Consider the following 12,028-nt stretch of genomic DNA (forward strand, 5'->3'; position numbering starts at 1 on the left):
TTGGTGACACCGCCACGACTTGCACCTCCTCTACTCCTCCTACTCCATCCTCTTTGCTAACCTCCTCGGCTGAGTCCTCCTCTGCTGTTGCGTCTTGCTCCACACCAACTGTACCCCCCCCCCCCCAGCTCCCCAGGGGCTATTCCACATGCCGGATATGACGGTGTCACGCTGTCTTGGGAATGACTTGCCTGAAATCAGAGAGTCACACCCGACCAGCACTACTGTCCGCCCTGAACGCACAGGTGGATCAGTGGCTGACCCTGCACCAACTTGAGATCGGCAAAGTGGTGTGTGACAACGGAAGCAATTTGTTGGCGGCATTGAATTTGGGCAAGTTGACACATGTGCTGTGCATGGCACATGTGTTGAATCTGATTGTACAACGCTTTGTGCATAAGTACCCAGGCTTACAGGACAACCTCAAGCAGGCCAGGAAGGTGTGTGGCCATTTCAGGCGTTCCTACATGGCCATGGCGCACTTTTCAGATATTCAGCGGCGAATCAAAATGCCAGTGAGGCGCTTGATTTGCGACAACCCGACACGTTGGAATTCAACACTGCTAATGTTCGACCGCCTGCTCCAACAAGAAAAATCGGTCAACGTGTATTTGTATGACCATGGGGATAGGACAGCCTCTGCGGAGCTGGGTATTTTTTTGCCACGTTACTGGACGCTCATGCGCAATGCCTGTAGGCTCATGCGTCATTTTGAGGAGGTGACAAACCTAGTCAGTCGCACCGAAGGCACCATCAGCGACATCATCCCATATGTTTTCTTCCTGGAGCATGCCCTGCAAAGAGTGCTGGATCAGGCCGTAGATGAGCGTGAAGAGGAAGAGTTGTGGTCACCATCACCACCAGAAACAGCCTTATCATCACTTGCTGGACCTGCGGCAACGCTGGAAGAGGAGTCTGAGGAGTCAGAGGAGGAATGTGGCTTTGAGGAGGAGGAACACCAACCACAGCAGGCATCCCAGGGTGCTCGTTGTCACCTATCTGGTACCCGTGGTGTTGTACGTGGCTGGGGGGAATAACACACCTTCAATGACATCAGTGAGGACGAGGAATTGGACATGAGTAGCTCGGCATCCAACCTTGTGCAAATGGGGTCTTTCATGCTGTCATGCCTGTTGAGTGACCCTCGTATAAAAAGGCTGAAGGAGAACAACCTGTACTGGGTGGCAACGCTACTAGACCCCCGGTATAAGCAGAAAGTGTCTGATATGTTATCAAATTACCGGCAGTCGCAAAGGATGCAGCAGCTATAAAATAAGTTAAAAAGTATGCTTTACACAGCGTATAAGGGTGATGTCACAGCACAACGGGAATCTAACAGGGGAAGAGGTGAAAGTAATCCTCCTCCTACCACAACCACGCCGGCAAGGACAGGACGCTTTACAAACGTGTTGTTGATGAAGGACATGCAGAGCTTTTTAAGTCCTACGCATCGCCACAGCCCTTCGGGGTCCACCTTTAAAGAACGACTCGACCGACAGGTAGCAGACTACCTTGCCTTAACTGCAGATATCAACACTCTGAGGAGCGATGAACCCCTTGACTATTGGGTGTGCAGGCTTGACCTGTGGCCTGAGCTATCCCAATTTGCGATAGAACTTCTGGCCTGCCCCGCTTCAAGTGTCCTGTCAGAAAGGACCTTCAGCGCAGCAGGGGGTATTGTCACTGAGAAGAGAAGTTGTCTAGGTCAAAAAAGTCTAGATTACCTCACCTTTCTTAAGATGAATGAGGCGTGGATCCCGAAGGGACTGACAGTGGGGGATGCATTTGACTTAAAAAGGCCTGATGAGATGCCTTGAGCTAAAAATGGTCCACACGCTGCTGTATTTCATCTCTGCAGGCCGGATGACTTACGTGACTTCTCCGCCACCAACTACGGTTCAAGCCGTAATGTTTTAGTGAACTTTCTGCCTGGAAAACCTCAATTTTTCCGGCCGCTGCTACAGCAGCGGCTGCAACAATACCTACTTTTTCAGGCATGTGTACAATAGATGCCTAATTTTTCTGGCCTCTGGTGCTAAACCGTGGCTGCAAAAAACAAAACACAAAAAAAAGTCACATGCATGTATCAATTCCCCTTCGTGATCGTTACCTTGTTGTGGTGAAGGGGCTTGCGTATCACAATGAAGCGATCACCTCTAGGAGTGTGTTGGCAATGTTGGCACACCCCAGATGATAAGGTCGTTGCTTCATTATGAACAGAGCAAAAGCGATCCGCTGGATAATTTTTCATAGAAAAAACATTAATTTTCTTTATGATCACCTTGGGTGATCATTAAAGCCTACTAGGCCAACAATGGGCCCACACTGCAGAATCATTGTTTTCTGGGTCACTTAATTGTCACTGAACTACCTCAGCACGACCATAGGCTTTGAAAAACCGCCATCGCCTGCAATCTCCCAAACGTGCGCATGAGCACAGTCATCACTACAGCAAGATTGAAGCATAGAGGAATAAAATTTATGTCATGAGTGTGTCAACTATTGACAACTCTTTGGGCTTGTCTAAAATCTATTTGATACACGTCCCCTGATAGGGGACGTAACAGGGGTTAAACTGATAAGAATAGTACCACTTAACCCTCCTCTTATGTTAGCTTTCTGTTACTATCCATGATGTTAACGGGTCGGTTTTGACCCGTGTTTTAAATCAGCCATAAAATACCCTCTGAACAATTATTTATCATCCAATTTGTTTCTTACCTCTTGGTTACCTTGTTAGGCTTCTTTATCCTTGAAAAGATTGGTTTTAATATTTTTGGTGTGACCCCTTAGACCTTTCTTTTGATAGCATACCTCTCGTTTTCAAATTAAAAAAATGGTAAAATAAAGTCAGCAACTCTGAAAAGTATTGGTCCTATGTTTTTTTTCTTTATTTAGAGAAGCAGACAAGCAGGCAAAGAGATAGGTCCCTCCCTAACTACAGCTCACAGGGTTGAGAGGTGATTGGCTGTCGGTGTTACTAAGCAGAGAGAGTGTTTATGATTTCAGTTTTGGCACTTATTAGTGTCCTATAATCCTATATTATAACTGGGTCAGAATTGACCCTAACACCATAAACGTCTTAATTTACACCACAGTATTTTATAATTTAGTGAAAAGGATTTTTTTTTCTATTACATTGTTTAAATAGAGGTTCCTGACAAAGTAAAAAAATCTTGATGCAATAAACACATTTATGTGATACTTATAGACATTCAAAACCTGAAAACGGGTCGGTTCTGACCCTAACACAAAAGGAGGGTTAACACACCACTCATATAGGATGGCACAGTACATTGCACGGCGCACGCGCAGTGCCCAAAATTGGAAGTAAGAGGACAGACCAACCATCTTTTTCCATCTCCCGGTTCCTAAAATCTATTCTGTACACCGGCCCCTGATAGGGGACGTAACGTAACAGGGATTAAACTGATAAGAACAGATTTTTTTAATTTAAAAAAAAAGAGGACAGCCTCTGCGGAGCTGGGTATTTTTTGGCCATGTTACTAAATGCTCATGCACAATGGCTGTAGGCTCATGCGTCCTTTTGCGGAGGTGACAAACCTGGTCAGTCAAACCCAAGGCAACATCATCGAACTCATCCCATATGTGTTTTTTTCTGGAGCGTGCCCTGCGAAGAGTACTGGATCAGGCCATAGATGAGCATGAAGAGGAAGAGTTGTGGTCCCCATCACCACCAGAAGCAGCCTTGTCGTTGTCGATTGATGGACCGCAGAGAGAGGAGTTTGAAGAAGAGAAGTCAGAGGAGGAAGGTGGCTTTGAGGAGGTGGAAGACCAACCACAGCAGGCGTCCCAGGGGGCTTGTTCTCACCTTTCGGGGACCCTTGGTGTTGTACGTGGCTGGGTGGAGGAAGAGACCTTCAATGACGTCAGTGAGGACAAGGAATGGGACATGGCTAGCTTGGTATCCAACCTTGTGCAAATGGGGAGTTTGCGGTTGTGCAAATGGACTGACTGACTGACTGTTAAACTGGGAGTTTGGTCTGTTAGAGTTTGGTCTGTCACTGTGAAGCGGGTGTAACCCTTACACTACCTGATTGATACAACATCATACCTGATCGTATACACACACTGGATGTTTTAAAGCACGTTATTCCAAACAATTTAGGAATTTTAGGTGATTTATGCCCTTTACAGATTAAAACCCGACTCTGCGTCAAATACGTAATTTTCCATGGGAGTTTTGCCATGGATCCCCCTCCGGCATGCCACAGTCCAGGTGTTAGTCCCCTTGAAACAACTTTTCCATCACTATTGTGGCCAAAAAGAGTCCCTGTGGGTTTTAAAATTTGCCTGCCTATTGAAGTCTATGGTGGTTCGCGAACATTCGCGGAGGTTCGCATTTGCCGTTCGCGAATGGCAAATTTTAGGTTTGCGACATCACTACACACAGTGCTGTTCTAATCTGCTATTTAAAAATTAACAATTTAAGTGAAAAATAAAAAATATTTAGTTCATACGTTCCTGTGAGATACACCCGTTGTATACTGTTGTTCTATTCCGCTATTTAATAAACACCCTTTTGGGGGTAAAAAAAAAAAAAATTGCGGCATAGTCTGTATCGGTACGTGTGAGATACACCTTTTAAATTTGTTTGGCGCATCTCCTTCCACTGCCGAGGATTGCAGGGCGCTTCAGTTTGCCTCCTGTTCCGAACTCCTCCTACTCCTACTCCTCTTCCTCATCCTCCCATCTAGGGTACAAAAAAATTGTAATCGGGGCCTAGTCTGTGTTTGTACGTGTGAGATACATCGTTTTATATACTTTTTTTTTAATATACTCACACGGGTTTAACTGACAGCAAAGAACTTAGTATTTGATGGCTAGAGGTACAGTAGGCGTTCACAGTATACAGAAGTAAGTGTCGGCCTGTATAGGCTCCAAAAATTAGCTCACATGGGTTGAACTGACAGCAAAGAACTTAGTATTTGATGGCTAGAGGTACAGTAGGCATTCACAGTATACAGAAGTAAGTGTTGGCCTGTATAGGCTCCAAAAATTAGTTCACATGGGTTTAACTAAAGGACCATTGCTAGACCATGTGTCTGTGGTCAGATGTATCTTGGCACTAACACTGTGTGCCAGAGATATATTCACTTGCCGCTGAACATGGCCATACAGGTCTGGAATGCCCTTTTGCAAGAAATATTTCCTGCCTTGGACCTTCCATTGTGTTGTTCCAATGGTCACAAATTTACGAAAGGCCTCCGAGTCCCACAGTTGATATGGCAGTAGTTGGCGGGCTATCAGTTCCGACAAGCCAGCAGTCAAACGTTGGGCAAGAGGGTTATCCGGCATCATTATTTCTTTCCGCTCCAACATTTGGACCACAGAAGCCTGCCTTTTTCCAGAACAACGTGACGACGGCATCATGGAAGGTGGAGTGGAGGGCAAATGTGAGGAGAGGAGAAGGAGAAGGGGCTGGACGATGAGAGCCTGGAGTGTTGCTTTGTGGGTTCTGATGGTGTTGCTCCCACTGGGCTCGGTGATGGGAGTTCAGGTGCCTTCTTAAGGCGGTGGTCCCTAGGTGAGTGTTGGGCTTACCGCGACTTATGCATGGACTGCAAAGGCTGCAGATGGCAACATTGTTGTCAGCAACGGACACATTAAAAAAAGCCCACACTGCGGAGCCATGTTTCGGCATCCTGGAAATGCCAGATGTGACTGTACATGGTTGATGGCTCGCTCCTGATACATTTGCAGTCTGCTTTCTACCTCTTGTGCAATGCAACTTCTGCCTGCCTCTCCTCCCTATCTGCCGGCCTGTCTCTCCCTCTGAACTCCCTTCCTCTTTCTCTCTTGTGGACTCCCACGTGATGTCCATAGGCTCGTCATCATCCACGTCACTTTCCCCACTACTAACATTCAAGATTTCTGAGTAGGCAGCAACAGCGGGGACCAACCTCCTTGGGATGATCTGGGTACTATCGTCAGAATGCTGAGTGGCGGCTTTTGCTACCTCCTCTTCCTGATCCAATGCCAACAATGGCTGTGCATCGCAAACATTTTGTGATGGATTGGAAAATAATTCCAGTGACTCAAGTGGAGGGTATGTGGTGGTGGTGTCTTTGGGGGTGCACACAGCAGAGCGTGAAGAGGGTGCAGATAGAGAGGATGAGGAGGGTGCAGAAGAGGAAGGCTGAGTGACCCACTCAACCAAGTCTGGTGCGTCCTTTGCCGTAATTGTACGCACCTTTTGAAACTTCACAGTTAGGCTCCGGCCTATTGCTCCTGCCCTACCACTACCACCCCTGCGTACGTCTCTGTCTCTTCCTCTGCCTGTCATGTTTTTTAATTACCCTTTGACAAAAGTCTCTAGAGAATTGCATTATATCTGGAAAAAGGTAGATAACACCCCACTTCAATATGTGGTATTGGGGGTATTGGGGTATCTATCACACCAGTTCTACAAATAATTGGCCAGTAACTGTTGTCACCGTGTGTAGCACAGTCAACACAGCAAGAGAGGCCAATTTTTTTTCAGGACTAAAATACACTCTTAGAAAAGTATACTGTTCACCACTTTACCACCGGAGGATTTTGCTGTCTTCCGTCCAGGCCACTTTTTGCGATTCGGCGCTGTGCGACTTCAACTGACAATTGTGCGGTCGTGCGACGCCGTACCCAAACGAAATTTACGTCCTTTTTTTCCCACAAACAGAGCTTTCTTTTGGTGGTATTTGATCACCTGTGCAATTTTTACTTTTTGCGCTATAAACAAAAAAAGAGCGTTTATTTTGAAAAAATAACAATATTTTTAACATTTTTTTATATGAAATTCCCCCCAAAAAAGATGTAAAAAACAATTTTTTAAAAAAATTTTGGCCAATTTGTTTTCTGCTACCTATGTTTGGTAAAAAAAATCGCAATAAGCGTATTTTGATTGGTTTGCGCAAAAGTTATTGCGTTTACTAACAAAGGGAAAGATTTCTGTCATTTTTGGTGTTTTTTTTTTTTAACGCGTAATGGCGGCGATCTGCGATTTTTTTTGTGGGACTGCGACATTGCGGCGGACAGATCGGACCCTTGACTGACATTTTTGACACTTTTGGGGGTACCAGTGACATTACTGCAGTAATCAGTGCTATATATATGCACTGTTACTGTAAAAATGACACTGGCAGGGAAGGGGTTAATTTTATTGGAGAGGGAGGGGTTAATGTATGCCTAGTGCTTACTGACGTGTAGGGGGGGAGGTGACTGTGTGAGTCATGGGCAGATCGGATGTCCAGCTATGCTGAACAGTCCGATCTGTCACTCCCTGTCACTATGGAGATCCGCCCGCTGTGTTTACACACAGCGGGCGGATCTCCACACTAGATCCCCGGCGATCTCGCCGCTGCTCCTCCCCTGGCCCGACTCCCGCTGTGAATGAAAACAGCGGGAGCGAGCCTCCGGCGGCGCGCAAGCGCCGCCCAGAAGGGGGAGTGTCTGACGACGTTAATACTACGTCGTCAGACGATAACGAACCACTTTGCCGCAGTAGTACTACCGTACTCGGTCGGCAAGTGGTTAAATAACACCCCACTTCAATATGTGGTATTGTGGGGCCACTGGTCTATTACACCAGTTGTTGAAAAAAATTGGCCAGGGAGTTTATTGCTGTGTGTATCAGACTTAACTCAGCAAAAGAGGCAATATTGTTTGCAGGACACAAATACACTTGTAAAAGTATACTCAGATAACACCCCACTTCAATATGTGGTATTGGGGGGCCACTGGTCTATCACACCAGCTCTAAAAATAATTGGCCAGAGAGTTTGTCACTGTGTGTAGTATTGCTGCAGCAATGCTCAGTCAGCACACCTGTCACAATGCTGCACAGTGCACAATAATACTACTAATCCACTATAATATGCTTTCTACAAAGTATATTATACTGTGGATTAACCCCCTCCCCCACCCCCCTTTTTAGTGCACTGCACAGCAATACCAAAAAAAATTGCAGCCCTTTAAATGACTTTTTTGGACATTAACAGAGCAATTTGTGTCACTGCTGACGATCTCTAACTGCCCCTACAGCACAGACTGGATACCTGCCCCAATACTAAAGAGACTGTAATAGACCCTATACCGACATTGCAGCACTTTAAATGACTTTTGTGGACATTAACAGAGCGATTTGTGTCACTGCAGATGACGATCTCTATCTGCCCCTACAGCACAGACTGGATAACCTGTCCCTATACTGAAGAAAGACTGGACCTTTTACCGATATACCAGCCCTGAAAAGGACTATTGTGGACATTAACATAGCAATTTGTGTGACTGCAACCGATCTCTAACTGCCCCTAAAGCAACCACTGGATACATGTCCCTAACCTGAAAAGAGACTGTAGAAGGCCTATACGGAAATACCAGCCCTGAAAATGACTTTTGTGGATCTTCACAGCGCTATGTGTCTAGAAAACTCTCCCTGATGAGCACAGCAGACCTCTCCCTACACTGACAAAAAGAGGAACGTGAAATGGCCGCCAGGTAAGGGCTATTTATAGGGTAGGGGGACTGTCCATGTGCTGAAATGTTTCAATTGGCTGTCCTGTTCCACCTGACGGCTGTGTCATGGTTCAAAGTTTTCCCCAATGTAAACTAATATGGCCGCCGCAAACTACGCCATGTGTTCGCAAATTTGGCGGGTAGCGAACAAGCAAAATTTGCCGCAAACTGACCGCCGGGCGAACCACAAGGCCATCTCTATTAAGTGGTTAATGCTAGCAGCAATATATTGTTTGAACCAATAATGTGTTAGTTTATAGACATTATTTGAGCAGCAAACACCACTTGTTGAAGATTTCATTGTTTGGTGGGTGAACCTGCTCTAAAGGTGCAAACTTGATCTTTGGACACATTTGTGTGTGTGTGTGTGTGTGTGTGTGTGTGTGTGTGTGTGTGTGTGTGTGTGTGGGGGGGGGGGGGATTTTTGTATAATTTTCAGGTCATTAATCTCTTTTCTTGTGCTTTTCAGGGGATTTATTGCTCTAGTTGACTAAATTCAAATGTTAATATTTACTCTGTAGCACTTAAAACCCTAACAAAAAAAACAAAAAAAAAAAACATAAATAATAATACTTTTAAAAAAGAGCACTTTTTATTTGTCCGGCCTTGTTCCCAGAGACTTTAATGACGTTTGTTGTCCAGCTCCGAGGTTATGCGATGTTCAGAAGTTATGGAGCGAAGGGGGGTGCAGGATTGTAGATTGTATGTAACTTCACCAATAAATGAGCTAAACATTTCCGTGAAACAATTTTCTACTTCTAACTTATATAAAGGACTGTTATCCGAGGTGATATTATTGTAATCAGATTTGTATGTAGCAGATACTTTGTACATATTTTTGTCATTTACCTATCAGACAGCTCATGGATTTAGCTATGTACATTGATCTGTTGCTGATTCTTTAAATAGATACAAATAGACAAAGATTTGACTGGGCTGACCGAGTAGATACAATGTTTTGTTTTTCTTGCTTCTATTTCCCATTGTGTTGCGAGTTAAGAGCTCCACGATCTTCCCAAATACAAAGTAACAATTTTATGGCGGGAGATTGTTGAGAATCTGTTATTGTAACAATGTTTGAGTGAGGCATCAAAGTTTAGTAAGCCCTGCCACCTTGTGGACATTCCAGGTTCAACACTTCGGTGTGTGCAGTACAAGGAGATGAATAGGAAGTGGCCAGAAAGTGGAGATGATCTCTGCAAAAAAATATAGCATATATAGAAATTATTCTGACTATATATATATATTAATCGTAGCATCACAAACGTGTCACCCCCGTCTCTGTACAAAGAGCCGTTCATACGCAGTTTTTATTCCTATTCATCAATAAGGATATATTTTATCAATGTGATAAATTGTATTATTACTGTCAGGTAAAGGGCACTCTAAAGGCAAACACTTTGTCTTCTTATCGCACTCAGACTTGTAATACAGGTGAGTAGTAATGAGGGGAAATGTGATCACAGGACATCATTCTCTCATCTCTTTTCATTCCAATCTTTTCTATGCTGATCGTCTACTCACCGCTAAACTCCTCCAACCAAAACCATGCACACCTACATAGAGCTCCAATGTCAGAACACATTGTATTCCAGATTTCCCCTCTTTGCTATTAATAGACCACGCCTATGATGGCTCCGAGTTGCTATATTTAAGTCTCCCGCCATAATTTAACTGGCCGTTAGGAAGATTCAGCCGCATTATACCGCTAAAGCCGACATTGTAGAAGTTCTATTCATAGATCTGTTCATCTTCCTCCAAATGACGTCACTTGTGTCAGTTTTCAGCTTCAATTTTTTTCCACCAAAGCGGTAAAATCCTCGAATATTACTGCCACAAGCCCGCCAAGTAAACCCAATCATTTTTTTTTTTCCTGTTACCAAACCCAACGGATATTCTCAGAGTCACCCACTTATATCTAAGAAGGAGCCGGACATACATGTGTATGAGATCTCATTGTATAATTAGACACCGAAGATTGTGATCCGGGTGGGGGACAATGTGTTATAATGACACCTGTCCGTCCTAACAGCAATTAAGTTTTTATATGATTTTAAAGTTTAATATAACACGTTGAATTGATGTGAGTTTAGATAAGCAGATGATCTCCTTACAGGGATTGGTTTCCATTGCCCTCCATCCTTTAGATTAGACGCATTGTTATGTATGGATATGGGACCCAAATCCAGTGATAAGGTGCAGAGAACCGTTTGATGGATCAGTAGATGACTCCGGGGTAAAATAATCAGAGCTCAGCACTAACTGTCATGATTACTACAGATTTCTACCAGTCCTTTCATTTTTTGTTTATTTTAGGATGCAGGGGGGAAATCCGAAACGGCTACATGTCATGTCTGAAAGATGAAACATTAATTATCGGCCAGTTCCCCGATCATATACAGATCTGATAATGAAACATGTAATACTTTATTTCCAATCACATAGAAATGTAGAGATCTATGAGAGAAGTAATCTCACTATCATGTTCTGTATGTAGCAGTGTGTGTGTGTGGGGGGGGGGGGGATTCTGCATTCTGAGAACATATGGAAATGTTTTACATTATTTAATAATCTTTCATTTCTATTTCTGTTTATTCCGTACTAATCGATGAATCTGCCTGAAAATAACGTGGTAAAGATATTTCTCGGATAAATATCTCAGTGTGGGATTTGGTGTTATATTGGGACTGATTGTCTGTAACGTTTTCACAATTCAGGCGGGAAATTTGAAAATAGCTATTTCAGATCTGAGCCAATCAGAACTGTGAGCGGTTTCACTATCAGCCTTCATTGGTCAGCGATGTCTTTATGAGGAATCCAAAGAATTTTATTCGCAGATTTATCTCCGTTTTCAGCCCAGAAAAGATTTGTTCCGTAGACTTTTCATAGATCTCTATAGCAAACATCCAATAACAGTGCAAAATCAAACCTTAAAACAGAATAATATTTCTACATATTTCCTGGAAGTGAAGGGACCGTCCCGGAAAGAGATATTTTCTATGAATAATATTCAGTGTCGGATTAGCCGATCTGAGATGACTGAGCAGATACAATGTTTCACTTTTCTTGCTTCTATCCCCCATTGTGTTGTGGAATAAAAGCTCCACGATCTTCCCAGATAAAGGAACAATGTAAGTCGGGAGATTGCGGAGAATGTTTCATTGTAACAATGTAGCAGAAGTGATTAGAGCAGTTGGGTGTGTGCAGTACAAGGCGAGGAATAGGAAATGTATAGAGCCAGAGAGGGGAGACGATCTCTGCAATAAAGAAGGATGAGATTAGAAGGAAGGTTTTATTCATTCCCCTTCCAGTCTGACCGACCTACTTCTCATCTCAAGATTATTAATGATGTTATTTTGAGTTCATTTTCTTTTATCCGGACAGCTAAAACTTGTAAAGGTAATACATTGTACGATACATGAAGATTGTATGACAGCTCGGTTGTGTAGTATGTGGGTGGCTCTTAGAAGAGCCTTTGTGTGTTGTTGGGGTGATGGGTGGGGGAGGGGTA

The sequence above is a fragment of the Pelophylax lessonae genome (assembly GCF_965119305.1).
Source record: "Pelophylax lessonae genome assembly, chromosome: 2".
Taxonomy (NCBI): Eukaryota; Metazoa; Chordata; class Amphibia; order Anura; family Ranidae; genus Pelophylax; species Pelophylax lessonae.